This window comes from Protopterus annectens, chromosome 17.part0 (genome assembly GCF_019279795.1).
Source record: "Protopterus annectens isolate FY-2018-M chromosome 17.part0, PAN1.0, whole genome shotgun sequence".
Classification (NCBI taxonomy): Eukaryota; Metazoa; Chordata; order Ceratodontiformes; family Protopteridae; genus Protopterus; species Protopterus annectens.
In genome coordinates, this window is record NC_056751.1 from 491,181,773 (window position 1) to 491,191,772 (window position 10,000).

A 10,000-nucleotide genomic window follows, 5' to 3' on the forward strand; every position below is an offset into this window, starting at 1 on the left:
ATTTTGTGTGAGCAGTAAGGTTTTTTTTGAATCCCAGGGATAGTGTAGATGAATTTAGGTTACTGGAGTAAAAACTGCTGCTTTACTGGTGTTTCTTTTTATTCTTTTGATAGGTTCATCATTTTTTGGATGTTTTTAGACTGAAAATGGGAAGTAATTAATTAACGTTTTTGATTATTTTTCCAGTGGTGTTGTGACCATTACTGTTACACTAGCTAGATATGCATGCACAGCATTATATCTTGTGTGTGTGTGGTCAACAGCTGCTTAACCAGCTGCATAAGATTGACAAAAAAGCTGATATACTGGTGTACGAAGTCAGACAATTCCCAGTGTTGGGGAATATGCTCAGATTTAATAAATATATATAATTAAGAAGAAGTGTGTGGGGAGTAGGGGCTTGCCCCCCTGCAAAAAAAGATGCTTCTATGTGTATTTAATAAATAGGTTTTTTCTTGTGCCGGGTATGTGTCTTGGTGCATTCATACTGCTGTGCTGTGTTCCATCCTTTGACCTGTGTTGAAATTCAGCTTTGGGTGTTTTCATTGAAATGTAGCACAGCTGTAGATAGATAGATAGATATTGATAGATATAGATATATAGATAGGATTGCAGGTTCACAGATTGTTAGGACGTCAGTAGGCTAATTGCCATATTTATTACAAGTTATCCAGTTAGTAATAGTTAGGTGAGCTAAGTTCACAGGGGTATGCTCCTATGGTAGCGAAACTAATACCATCTGCCTCTTATCAACTGCCTGTGTCCATAAGGGACATGGGTACCACCCAGGAGTGAATTTGCAATTACCCATCCATTGGCACAACTTTGTCTGAAGACGGTCAATGAGGGGCTCTGCTTTGTGAATTTCCGAGCTTGTTTCAGAGGAGTGGGTTGTCTTTTGGGAGACATATTTATCTCTCCAGCATGATTTGTTCATGTCAGAGGCTAGGTTGAGATCTTTAGATTGGGTAACCCTCTTGCAGTTGGATTTATGAATGTGTAACATTTCCATCAGGCCTGGTTCAGAAACTATGCTGTATGTCAGACACAGATCAACCCTTAGTAGTCTGTAGGAAACAGATTACAGTGATAAAGCTTTCAGTTTTTCTGTGCATGATTTGTTGTGTGTACCCGGTATTTCTATGAGGAGAAACCTCTTGGGTCTTTCTAGCTGTTACAGGTGTCTGGTCAGGTACATGCAAAAGGGGCATTGTACTCAATTATTATTCTGATGAGGGCTGTGTGCAATGGAATTATAATGTCCTTAGAACTAGATGCCTTATGAGATGTGCCACATAGAAGGATTTGCTCAACACTGTGGACACATGGTGGTCGAAGTTCAGATTTCTATCAACCTGAGTGCCCAGGTCATGTACTGCTAGGTCAACTCATAAGGGGCTGCTGTCTACATTGTAATTAGAAGGAGTGTTACCTTTATGCATTATTATTGCATATAGATTCAATCTATGGCTTTGGTACCAATCACTTGTCTGCATTAATGGTTTCTACATTATATTGGTATTGTTGAGGGACTTGATTGGTCCCAGTTTGCAGCTGTTAGCAACTTTGGTCAACCACAGACCATCCACATTCACCTGGTCTTCTGAGAAATAAAATCCAGACAGTAATAGGCCCAAAGCAAAACCCTGTGGTATGCCACTGGTGAGTGGTCTTTTGCTGGATGTAAATTCACCCACTTTGACAGTATATGTTGTGTCAGTGAGCCATTTGCATACCCAGCTGGTGACATAGGAGTTAATACCAAACTGTGACTGTTTCTGCATAATACCTGAGTGAGAATGGGTGTCAAATGCCTTGGCCAGGTCAAGTTAGGCAGTATGCACAGTCTTTTTCTCATCCATAGCCTGGGTTACCTTCTTGGAAGAAGTTAACCAGGTTTAACAGACAAGCTGTACCCTTAACAAATAACTGGGTTGAGTGCAAAGTCTGGAACTTACCACTAAATGTGTTAATAATGTCTTTTTTTAATTTCTCCAAATATTTTGGGTTTCTAATACCATGACATTAATAATGCCCGGGATGATTCTTACCCTGGCCTTGCAGATGAGTCCAGTCTGACTTTTGGGTCTATAATTTCCAGGGTCGTTTCATGGTACATTAACCAGAGCTGTTCTTCATTTGGTGACTGTGTCAGAGAATCAAAGTGTTTTTGCAGAAATACAAGCCATTTATTGCTGAAAAACTGAAAATAAGTACTATTTATACTTTTATTGCACTTTGATGATTGATTTTATTTAATTACTGTTCATTACCGTTTATGGTTACTGCATTTTTGCACTCCCAATACTTTTCTGTTTTCTGTTGCCTTAAGTAGCTGGTTCCATTGTATCAGCTAGATTTGAGGCTGTTGAATCTACATTCGGTGTTTTTTTATTTTTTATTCTTGAGCATTATACCTGCCATTTTACATTCAGGGCTTTTTTCCTGCACCCTTATGACAGAAGTGTGTAGATCTAGACTCATCTGAAATGGGAATTGCTGGAGAAAGGCTCTTTAAATGCTTCCTGATTGGTAGTTTAGCTTATTTTGGTTTATTCCAGCTAATATTTAAACCTCACCTTTGCAAGGTGCTGCTGTCCACTCAGTGGTGGTAGGCAGTGCCCATTTATGGATACAGATGACTTGTAGACATGTTCTACCTTACACAACCATCAGTTCAAGCATCCTAGCACTCTGCTGCTCTAGGACCAACCCATTTGCATGCTGAGCACAATTGCTTTATTGGATAACAGTAATCTACACAAGTACAGCCTTCACTCCTAATCCTTGGGCTAGCAGCACAGTCCAATCACAGCAACCCATTGCATTTACCAACAAAAACACAGTAAAATCCTACTATCATATATAGGCTGTTTTATATAATTTCTCTGGCCAGTCTGGTGGGCATGGGCATCCTGAGGCAATGTAGCAATTGTCTTATGTATACTGACAAAACTATTATATGCCAGAGATATAGTTTCACCATGAAATTGGAGGCAGAACTCTCACATATGGGCAAATATAATACTAATCAGGTTGTGAGCACACACACATGCACACACATGCCACATCTCACACCAGATAAGGACTTGACACAACCCACATATATAGAGGTACTCATTAGTAACTTACCAAAAGGCCAGAGGTCTCCCAAATACTGCCCACAGAAACCACACACAACCAAATCAATGACCACCACAATACACAATATCACAAAAAGCAGTGTCTCAACAAACAAGCCCATAAGGCATCTCACCAATAAACCCAACATACTAGTCATAGGTGATTCCATTGTCAGACACACAATTGTCCCCTACACCAGAATGGACAAAGAGAGGGTTATGGTCACCACCTTTTCAGGTGTCAGGATCCATCAGGTCAGTCAAGATTCAGGTCACTCAACTACAAGTATCAGTATGACTCCATCATAGTTCATGTGGGAGTTGATGACCTGAGACATACCTCCCTGGAATTTATGAAGAGAGGTATGACTGAGCTCTCAGATTATGTCACAGTTAGGTGAGCATAGCAGTGAGCAATGTTCTATTACCACCAGTGTTGATGCCACAATATGAACAAAAATGATTGACTTTGACAGTTGGCTAAATTTCTGGTGTCATTCCAAGGGGATTCAATATTTGTCAGCCTGGGAAGACATGGTTGCAGGCCACGCTGCTTTGACAGGGGTGGTCTGCACCTGTCTCCTCTAGGCTTTCAGATACTGGCAAAGGCATTAGCCATCCTTATTGTGCCTATTTTAGGCAATGTTAAAACAATCAACCTCCCAACATAAAATCTTCTCTGCCTACTCTCAAGGTACTGCTGCTCAGTGTTAGGAGTCTAAACAAGAAACTGCACTCTCTGGAAGCACTTCTCACCTTGGAAGTTGCTTATGTCTGTACAGTCAATGAGACATGGTTCAAAGCCATGGAAAGTACCCCGGCCCTTCAGGGCTGCAGTGCCTTCCGTATGCTCAGACCACAAACTGAGTGGGAAAGAACCAAAGGAGAAGTTGTATCCATCTTCATTAAGGAGAAGTACACCATGACACCAGTCAAACAGTATGATTCTCCATGTCCAAATAACCATAGGCAAAATCCCCTACCACATCATCATCACCTACAGGGGCCCCATCATGACCATAAGCATACTGCATACCTGGACTTACTAGAGTCACCATGCTGCCCAACACTTTACTTATGGGCGATTTTAATTATCTTACTATTGACTGAAGATCCTATTTGAACATAAACATGCAGGTTCAGAGTTTCTTGCACTTTGTCAATGCAGATACCCCAGAACAGCTATTCAGCACACCAACAAGGTAATCTAATATCCTAGACATAATACTCACTAACATTGTGGAGCATTGCATCCCCACCCCTCACATGATATCCTCCCTGGTAAGATCAGACCGTAAAACAGTCTTCTTTGAAATAATTGTAAAGTCAGGTACTCCATCAAGAAAAAAAAAATTCTTCTGAGACAAATTACCTGTTCTCTGTATATATATATATATATATATATATATATATATATATATATATATATATATATCAACCATGTGTGCAGGAAATATGAAAGCGTTTATCGACTTTAATACTGTATTTAAATACTGTGTGCTAAACTGCACTGTTGTACTGCAATCGCCTGCCTTACCAGGCCTGTTAATCATATTTTATTGCTGTTTTCACTGTTTTCAAAGCTCTCTTTACTTTTTTTCACTGCTTAAGTATTTGTTGATGCTTTTCACTGTTGCAATGCAGTCTGTTCTGCTTGTTCTGTTTTTTCTGCCAAGCAGTGTTAAAATAACTGATTTGTTTAAAACATTCTTTAGAGTCTCTCTACTGTTTCTCTGCTGTTAAATTTTTTTTTTAGTGTCTCTGCTATTTTTCTACTGTGTTAAAGATTCTCTAGTGTGTACTGCAGAAACTAGAGTAGCTAGTAGCTGTAGCATAATGTAGATACAGGTTTGCTGCATAAGCGTTTGTTTGTAGTGGCTGTTTGTTCCGAGTACATTTTCCAGGCCATCTTTGATTGGAAAGGGCCCGTCTGCCCTCTATTGAGAGAAGTGTGCTGATTGGAATGTGTCTGTTGAAGGGTGGTTGGTCTAGGGCTTGGAGTAAGTATCCTCATTGGTCCTTTTGAACCTTTTTAAAGTTTTTAGCTTCTGATATTTAAGCCCTGCAATTGTGCGCCATAGCCAGAGAGATAAATTCAACACCTTTTCCTTAGATACAGCTATAGCACATTAGTGTAGTTCTCGTCCTTAGTACTTCTCTGATCAAAGAAATACTGCAAGTGAGCTGCTGTAACCTATTAAACCACCAGTAAAAAAAACAGCAGAAATACCCATCCACCGAGCTCCTGCTTGATTGGTCCTGAAAAGCTTCCCCTTTGTGATAATAGTTCAACCTAGCATCATGGACAATTGGACTACCCTTGTTTCTCCTGACAACCTTGTTGACTTGTATCACTTGATTCAGTGTAGCAATTGCCTCATGTACACTGACAGCCCTCTACTAATAATTCACACTAGTACAGAGTGCAAGAGATGTATCTACACCAGGAATCTTGAATCCATGCTTTCCTGCACTTGAAGCAGTAACACTGAAGAGGTTGTCAACCCTCCCACCACTAATCATGCACATAGTGCCACTACTCATACACATAGTACATATCAAACACAAAAATCAACATACAAGGAGCTTCTCTCAAAAAATGTATTCAAATACCAGAAACCTCCAAAACACAAGACTGCTACAACTAACTCACTTTCCACAGCACCACTGACACTTAGTAACACCAGTGTCTCACCTACCAAGCCTGTGTGGCATAACACTCAAAATACAAATGTTCTTGTCATTGGAGAATCCATAGTGAGACACAGATGTCTCATTCATCAGTTTGGACAAGGAGAGTCAACTGTCTGTCTGGTGCCAGGATTCATCAGATCACACATGCAGTCATGTCTTTCAGCAACCAGTACCATTATGACTCTGTCATAGTTAATTTTACAGTGAATGACCTGAGACGTACCTCACTGGACTATATGAAGAGAGAGACATGATTAAGCTCTCTGAGAATGTATACCAGGAAGGTATGCCCCTAGCCTTGAGTAGCATACTACCCTCACCTAGAATGATGCCACAGTATAAATAAAAAAGACTGATTTTCAATAATTGGCTTAGTTTTTGGTGTCATTCAAAGGGTATCCAGATTCTGTCAGCCTGGGAAGCCATGGTCGACAAACATTACTGCTTTGCCAGAAATGGTTTGCACCTGGCACCACTAGGCTTTTGGCTTCTGGCAAACCCTCTTGCCTCTCTCATAGTGCCTTTTTAGGCAAAATCTTGAAAACAAACTTACCAACATGAACTCTGCCATGCCTTTTTTAGGCAAGGTCTTGAAAACAAACTTACCGTGAAAATTTGCTAATCATAACAAAATAATAATAGTCATGCTGCTAAACGCTAAGACCTTAAACCCAAAACTGCCCACCCTGGAAGCACTTCTGTCACTGGAAGATGTAGATGTCCCTGCAATCACAGAAACCTGAAGGGGCTCAGAGAGTACCCTGACCTTGCAAGGCTACGATGTCTTCCACACCTTCAGACCGCAAAACGAATATGGGAGAACCAAAGGAGGCAGTGTTTCTATCTATATTAGAGATAAATTCGCCTCCTGTCTAGTTAAACTGGACAATTCCATGGAATCACTCCAAGTTCAGGTTACTGTAGGTAAGACCCCCATTCAAGTCATAGCCAGTCATAGCCATGGGTCGTGACACGCATGAAGCCTACTTGACCAAACTAGTGTCAATCCAAATAATCCCAAGCATTCTGGTTATGGGGCATTTCAATTATCCCACCATCAAATGGGAAACTGACTCTAGCTCTAAATCACTAGAGCAAGGTTCCTTGACTTTAACTCAAATTCCTCTGGAACAAATTGTTCATACTCTGACAAGAAGAACAAACATACTAGATCTGGTCCTCAAGAGCATGTCAAACAGATACACTGCCACAACTGTTGGACACTCATTAGTTAAATCTGACCACAAATCAGTTACCTTTGAGCTGGCACTAGCACCAGAACTCACAATTGACAAAATCAGATGAAAAAATTCAACAAGGCGAACTATACCCTCCTAGGTGAAGGTATAAATGCATTCATAGCCCCACCCCCCAGCTGGAAGTGGTAACTACACCAAAGCTTACACTCAAGCCCTGTACAATCACTTGCATAAGTGTATAGACTCAGACAGCTGTACTAGAAAGAATCCAAGCCAGAATCCCAAGTAGAAACAAGCCACCAGTGTGGACATCCAGCATCACAAACTTTACAATAAATGCAAAAATTTGCTGTCTAAGAAAACAAAGGCAAGGTCCCAACACTGGAAAAACACGCACCTCAGCCTCAACAGGCAAATAAGACAACTTGTCAAATCCTCTAAGTGCTTCTTTGGGAAAAGCTTAGCAAGCACAGCCAAGGATAACCATAAGGCCTTTTACAGCTATGCATGTAGCCTAAAAGGTATGAACCATGCATGTGCAGAACAAGTGACTAATGTTATCACACATACTGACCCCCACAGAGATAGCAAAATTGCTAGCGGATAAGCTTGGTGAAAATTTTACTCCCTTATCCCCTCCAAACTTACCACAAAACTTCCCTCCCACCCTGGATATCTGAAGAACGGTTTACCTTTATATGTGCGTTATGCACATGGTTCGATATCATATGTTGGAAAGGACATTTTCAAAAGTCCAAAACATCAAAAAAAATGCTGTGAATGTGCAATGAGTGAATGCACAGTGACATTCGCTCATTGCAGATTCGGCATTTTGGGTGCAGGTTGCACTATAGTGGGGATCGGGAAATGGACCTTTTCCCCACTGTATTGCGATCTCGGAGTTAGTATATTAAAGTAGTGGGGGTATGGGGGGTGCAGGGGGCTTGCATTACGATGTGTGTTTGACATTGTATTTAAAAAATCAGCAAATTTACTGCTTGATTTGCTGATTTTCGAACTCTGGAGACTTTCGAAGTTCAGAATTCGCACTTTTGGTTCGCACAAAAGCGCGATCGCTATTGCCATTTCCGACAATATAAAGGTAAACCCAGAAGAACAGGTCATTAATGCTATGTCCAATGGAAAAAAACACTGTCTCTATGGGACCAGATGACATCCCAGGCTGTCTTCTAAACAGGCTAAAACATGAACTAGCAGTACTATTAAATAGCCTTTTCGATCATAGCCTAACCGCAGGCTTTGTTCCTGCGGAATGGAAAACAACAGTTTTACCCTCCACAAAGATAACCTAGCAACTGAACCTGGGAATTGCAGACCAATAAGCCTGACCAGCCTCATCTGATGTCCATAGAATGTATCATTATGGACCTCATAAATGAAGACATGGGTGATCTTCAAACCCTGGATCCACCCCAATTTGGCTTCGTCAAGAGGGATTTTACCTATATAGTCTGGTGGATTTCTTCAAAAATGTAACCAGGGGCATTGATGAGGGAAATCTATGCACACAGCAAACCTCAGCTTGGAAAACTTTCGATACAATCTCAAACTCAGGCATTACCTATAAGCTTAGTAAGCTGAACCCCTTTGTTGTAGAATAGGTTGCCAACTGGCTCACAGACTGGAGACACACTATCAAAATGGGTGACTCTACATCAACTAGCAGACCTGTCACCATCAGGGTGCCACAGAGATCAGTGCTGGGCCCTCGACTGTTTGGTATGTTCTTCTCAGATGTTCCAGTCAAATCTAAGAAGTTGTGGCTGACCAAGCCTGTGAACAACTACAAACTGAGTGCAGTTATTGAATCCTCAAATGATGTCAGTATACTCCAGGAGGGTCTTTGCAGACCAACGACTTGTATCTTAGTCATGGTCTCAGATTGAATAAAAAGAAATGCATCATCATTCCCATCAGCAAAAACATCTCTTCACACTGTGAAATCAACAATAGTACCCTAAGTACCCATGAAGTAGTAAGGGATCTGGGATTACAAGCTGACTGCGAGCTTAACATTGACCACCATGTGTCTTCAGTAGTAAGGAAGGCTTTCTATGTAGCACATATGATTAGTGAAGGCATTACCTTCAGAGTAATGGAGGTTATCACCCCACTATACTTGGCAGTGATCCGGCCCATAATTGAGTATAACACCCCGTTCGGCATGTACCATATAAAGCACCTGCAGCAATTGGAGAGATTTCAGAGGTTTCTAACAAAGATCAAGGAACTCCAGCATATGCCTTACATAGAACAACTAAAGTTCCTGTCACTATACTCTGTATCTTATAGACTTATTAGGGGAGACCTACACCTGTCTTACTGAGTAATCTCAGACCCAAACCTAATGAACTTGCTGCATATCTGTAAATCAAACAGGACTAAAGCTACCCATTCCAGGGACCTAAGTATGTCTTACGACTTAAACAGGATATGCTGGAGGGACAGATTTTACTCTTAGCAACTGCTGCATCTTTGGAATAGCTTACTAATTCATGTGAAACAGAACAACTGTATGACACTGTTCAAGAGGACTGGACGAGTGGACGGAGCACTGTAAATTCTTACCAGGGATAGCACCTACAACCCCTCTGGACATGACAGTCATTACTAAATGCAATCCTGAGTATTGATTAACATATCTAGGGTGTTTGTGTGTTGAGATTTTACGCTTGTTGTAAATTCTTATTTGTGTTTCCCAATACAATGTTAACTTGTATACTCCTGCATTTTATCGTAATTTGAACGTGTACAATGCTTTCTTGGAGCTTTTCTCCCCGGGCCTCCACTGAAAATGGGTCATGTTGATCCAGTGGACTTCCCCGGTAACCAAACTGGAAATAAATAAAATAAATATAAAGATGTATATATATATATATATATATATATATATATATATATATATATATATATATATATATATATAGATAGATATATGGGTCTGCTTCATATGGTCGACAGTTC